At 35.8% G+C, this 6,000-nt stretch overlaps 1 long non-coding RNA gene across 1 annotated transcript; it reads left to right on the top strand.

Moving 5' to 3' along the window:
* The first annotated feature begins 3,838 nt into the window (after nt 1–3,838).
* Nucleotides 3,839–4,552, top strand: LOC149132834 (uncharacterized). The gene is made up of 2 exons (XR_016244111.1): nt 3,839–4,118; nt 4,248–4,552. It is a non-coding gene; the product is annotated as an uncharacterized LOC149132834 (long non-coding RNA).
* Nucleotides 4,553–6,000: the final 1,448 nt, after the last annotated feature.

Here is a 6,000-nt window from a genome sequence, read left to right as displayed (position 1 = left end):
TTTAATTTAAAAAAATACTCCAAACTTTTGGCTTCGAAGCAAGGAAATGATTGGCAATGGTCTTCTTTGCATTTCTCGGAATATTGTTGATCATCCTTGGACTTGAAATTTCACAATATATGACCGTCAGGATCCAGGACCTATTTTCTTAAACACGAAGGACCTGATGCCATTTAAGAAGTTTGCAATGTCAGAATTTCTGTGCTTGGCGGCGAGAATAGAATGCTTTTTCAATACATAAACCTTGTTCTGTATATATGTGCGACTAGTGAGAGAGTGGCTTTAGGAAAGTAGCTTTGCAATTATACCCCGTTGTATGATCTGTCGTTATAGTTGAGCTAAGGAGTCTTGCATATCTTCTTTACACATATGTATGTATGTATGTATGTATGTATGTATGTATGTATGTATGTGTGTATGTATCTATCTATCTATCTATCTGTTGTGTATATTTTATGAATTTTATGAATATGCTGATGTGTATGAATATAGGCAAGTGTGTAAACATGTTTGCATTCATGTATGTTTATATGTATGCATGTATGTATGTATGCATGCATGTAAGTAGGTATGTAGGAATGTATGTATGCATGTAAGCATGTATGTATATTTGCGTATATGTATGTATGTGTGTATGTGTGTGTGTGTATATATATATATATATATATATATATATATATATGCAGTCACACACATGAGGGTAAGGCTGTGTAAGCTTCCATTGTGTGTGTATGTGTGAGTATTTAAATGATATCACGACGAGTTAGGAATGGTAGCCTAATCTTACTCAGATATATGTACGAATGTATTTATTAGCCCACTAAGGAAGTTTTTAAATTATCATTTTATTACGATGAGGGTGATTTTTAGATGCAAACCAGAGGAGGAAAGACGAGTGTTATGAGGCGCTACTGGAAGACGGGATAGGTGTTGGTTAGTGTGCAGTACACTTTCCTGTAGAAGTTGGATGTAGGGGTTTTATTGGGACCAGACTGAAACGATGGCTGCTATCAAGAGTTGTCCAACATCTGCAAGCAAACAGTAGTCTACAAGAGAGGGCTAGCCATCGGATATGGCTGAAAAGGAATGACGAGACCTGGCTTGAGAGGTGATGATCACAAAATGATTTTTGATTGACTACTAGAGAGGTCACGATCTCAAAATGAATTATTATCAGTCGAAACATTAAGTGGATCCCCACATCAATAAGGGGTCTAGGTGCGTTGTAAAGCCGTCGAGAGAAAGGCCCCGAAACGGTCCACAAACTCTCCTGATGGTTTTCAAGACGTACTGGCATTCGATATGCGGAGTTTTCTACTAAATGTACCTGCATTAACAGGTTGTTTTCAAGTCTCTGCAAACTTCAAAAAGAACACGTCATAACTGAATTCCCTCCACACTCAGTTCTAGTCGTCTTTGTTACATTAATATAATATTCGAATATCACCAAATAACAATACTCATTATTTTATACAGTTGAGGTAACATATAAATGTTTAAGAACACACTCATTCAACATCAAAACCATACATCCTGACACACATATACATACATGCATATAAACTATCTATCTATCTATCTATCTATCTATCTATCTATCTATCTATCTATCTATCTATCTATCTATTTATCTATGTCTCTGTATGTCTGTATGTCTGTCTGACAGCCTGTCTATCAGTCTCCCTGTCTATGCATACATGCATGCATGAATATATGCATGTATGTATGTATGTGTGCATATATGTGTGTATGCCTGTATGCATGCCTGTATATATATATATATACATATATATATATATATATATTATGTATATTAGTATGCATGTATATGTACATAGACTGTAAAATCGGATTAACACAGTCCTATCCAACTTCAGATTCGTAGGCTCGTAGACTTTCATCTTGATGCCGGAGGAAGTAGATTAATTCTACCGACCTACGTAGATTTAAATGACTTGGAGGTGAGTGAAAATCTTATTAAGTTATATATATGGCTCCTGTGAAACGAGCTGAGTGCCCCTTTCTTACGTTTGTCAAATCACCTCAATCACATACATACATAATGCATATTATAATGCATGTATGCATGCATACATCCATCCTGATATATATATATATATGTGTGTGTGTGTGTGAGCGCCCGTATACATATATATTCATAATATTTATATTATTTAAACATGAAAATACAGTATATGTGAATTTTTGTGTTTGCTTGAACCTGTGCCTGTGTGCACATATATGACGATATTGTATCTCTCTGATTACATATGTGAGTGGGTGTATGTATGTGTTTTAATGCAAGTGTTTTAAACTACTGTCTGTGCCCTATGTGATTTTATTAATTGAAATTCAAACCGTTATTTTGATCGGTTAAATCCCAATAATGACGTCATAATACCGAAGTCAGAAAAACGTGATATTTTTCCGCATTCATTTGCGATACTTTGGCCATTGCTAACAGTTAACTTCTTGTAGGTTACTATTACAATCCATTGATTTGCGATAATATATTTGCTAATAATTTGTTTGTTTTAATAGATATAACCAAATGTCTGACGTTCTACACCGACCGGGCTTCCTTACGCGACTTCGTAAAGGGGCTCGAAACTTTTTCTCCAGATTATTACCCTGCGTACGACGACCAACACTTGCAGACACTTTTGAAGATGTCTCAGATTTTACTTCATCGTTATCATCGCTATCAGACCTTTCCCCGATGACAACAACAGAAGAAGATTTCCCTAGAAATCTCAATGAATCTGCTATAGCTCATAGACAGGGTGAGTTTTGCTGAAAATAGCTTAAAAGTTACAATGATTCTTGTATATCTTCTTTACACATATGTATGTATGTATGTATGTATGTATCTATCTATCTATCTATCTGTTGTGTATATTTTATGAATGTGCTGTTGTGTATGAATATAGGCAAGTGTGTAGACATGTTTGCATTCATGTATGTTTATATGTATGCATGTATGTATGTATGCATGCATGTAAGTAGGTATGTAGGAATGTATGTATGCATGTAAGCATGTATGTATATTTGCGTATATGTATGTATGTGTGTATGTGTGTGTGTGTATATATATATATATATATATATATATATATATATATATATGCAGTCACACACATGAGGGTAAGGCTGTGTAAGCTTCCATTGTGTGTGTATGTGTGAGTATTTGGATGTGTGATATAACCACATAGGTGGGACTACATTTGATAAATATAGCAACAAAAATACTCCTCAAAATACATCGGACTCTCCCCCAGAAACATGTGTTTCTTATAATTATTTTTGTGTTGTTTACAGATTTTACCTATCCTGACTTTGACCAATATGAACGTACTTCCTTTGAAGGTAAATATTAATAATTTACGACCTAATTGATTTCTAGTTGAGATTGTAAATTGTGTTATGTGTCTATTTATCTCTTATACTTTTGTGATTCTCTGCGACAGTCTGTTTTTTTTTATTACCTTTTGTCTATTTGCATTTCCAGATTCATCATCCACATACACCGATCCTTGGGCTGACCTGGTTGACGAACCATCATATTTTGGTAAGTTTCAAATTAATGTAGTTTCTAGTGTTCACTGAATAGTATAACGTGTTACGACTGATTCTCATATATGTGCCAATCTACCTACCCACCTACCTACCTATCCACCTACCTACCTACATACATACCTACCTACCTACCTACCTACCTACCTACATAACTTTCTACTTACCTTGGTATATATATATATATATATATATATATATATATATATATATATATATATATATATATATATATATATATATATACTGGTAAATAAATCTTAACAATATGTAGATACATACGTATGTGTAATTCTCAAAATGTATTTCCATGTTTCATTTTATGTATAATATGAAGAGATATTTGTATCAAATAATATATTGATGTTTGCTTTTGTCACCGTATAGATGATGGTAACCAGAACGAAGAGGACCCACCTCGTATTCCAATTATTGTCACCGACATTTACATGCAAGGCAGTTCCAGGATGCATCAGGTCGCACAGATCATCGTTTATTCCGTAAATGGTCATGTGAACATGTCTGTAAACCTGGGGCTACATTAGGTAAGTCATGATTGCATGTTTTGCAGTGTTAAAATACCACAATATAATATTTGATCTGATGTGATCTATACATCGATTAGTTAAATATGCATACAGGTTTGGTATAATTTTTATCTTCATTCTTTACAGATATGCCATACACTTTCACCGACGTGATATTTGAATAGAGATGCTGCCATAACTATACAACACAAAGGACTTGTCCTACGTTCTAACGAACCTGAAAATCCAGCAGCATAGATGAACAGCTAAACGAAAGAACACTATCAGAGTTATCCGGCCCAGGCTGCCAAATATGAAGAACAGCCTGTCCCTTTTTGTTAAAGTTAAAACAATTTTCACAAATAATAAAAAGGGGGAATGCAACTCTCATGGAGAGATGACCGAATGATTGAAAAGTTCTGTACATATTTTTAATAAAAGATTAAACATCATTTTCTTTTTTATATTCATTAATATTGGTTTCAAATGATGACAAGAGGCCAGTAGTTTTGGGAGACGAATTAATTCGATTATATCGATCCAGTGCTTAACTGGTACTTGTTTTATCGGCCCTGAAAGGTTGACAATCAGAGACAAATTTGACGGAAACTAAACTCAGAATGTAAAGTGGGACGAAATGCCGGTGCGCATTTTCGCCGGGGTGCAAATGTTAGTAGCAGGAAACGGGTATTCGAAAGGATTGCCATAGTTTCTGCCTTTTTGTACCTTTCGTGAAGTTGCTTGGGAGTACACACACACGCACACACACACACACACACACACGCACGCACACACGAGCACACACACAGGAGCACAAGCACACACAGAGACACAAACATACATCTATGTATACAATATATTCATAAACATATATATATATATGTGTAAATGCACATCTGTCGATCTATCAACTATCTCTCTCTCTCTCTCTCCCCTCTGCATATATATTCATATATATATATATATATATATATATATATATATATATATATACACCCGAGAGTTGTTTGAAACGTCTTTACCCCCCATCACCCCAAAAAATACAACATTTCTGATTAAGGTACAAGACTTCAAGACTCAAAGGCCGTGAAGGCTCAACACTCTTCATACAACCGTCGTATATATATATATATATATATATATATATGTATATATGTATGTATACACAAAGACATATGCATACTTACATAATATAGTTGGCACTTCGTCGCTTACGACGTCGAGGGTTCCACTTGATCCGATCAACGGAACAGCCTGCTCGTGAAATCAACATGCAAGTGGCTGAGTACTCCACAGACACGTTTACCCTTAACGTAGTTCTCGGGGATATTCAGCGTGTCACAGTGTGACAAGGGTGACCCTTTGAATTACAGGCACAACAGAAACAGGAAGTAAGAGTGAGAGAAAGTTGTGGTGAAAGAGTACAGCAGGATTCGCCACCATACCCTGCCCGAGCCTCGTGGAGCTTTAGGTGTTTTAGCTCAATAAACACTCACAACGCTCGGTCTGGGAATCGAAACCGCGTTCCTATGTCCGCGAGTCCGCTGCCCTAACCACCGGGCCATAGCGCCTCCACACAAGATAGTGGTACTTACAGTGAAAGAATATTAGAAGTAATTGACACGTTCAGCAGAATCAGCTCCACGCAAGCTAAATCATTTTGGCGATTATAATGCAAAATTCGGATGAGAAAGGTCTCCATGGATTTATGTCTTTGGCAGATATGTGTCAGCTTCTTGTAGCGATAATGCTCTCCATTTTAAAAAAATAAAAGTTAAATAATGTCTACTTTAAACGACAGCACCTTCCCTTTAGCGGAAAGTTGTATAACAGCGTGCTTGCTTCGTCGCTCTAAACACTAGACTCGGAACACATCACTTCAGTTTCTGAGATGCTTAAT

This window comes from Octopus bimaculoides, chromosome 13 (assembly GCF_046866305.1).
Source record: "Octopus bimaculoides isolate indiv1 chromosome 13, ASM4686630v1, whole genome shotgun sequence".
NCBI classification, from domain to species: Eukaryota; Metazoa; Mollusca; class Cephalopoda; order Octopoda; family Octopodidae; genus Octopus; species Octopus bimaculoides.
Note: the sequence above shows the minus strand (reverse complement) of the source record. Positions and strands in the feature narration are given on the sequence as shown.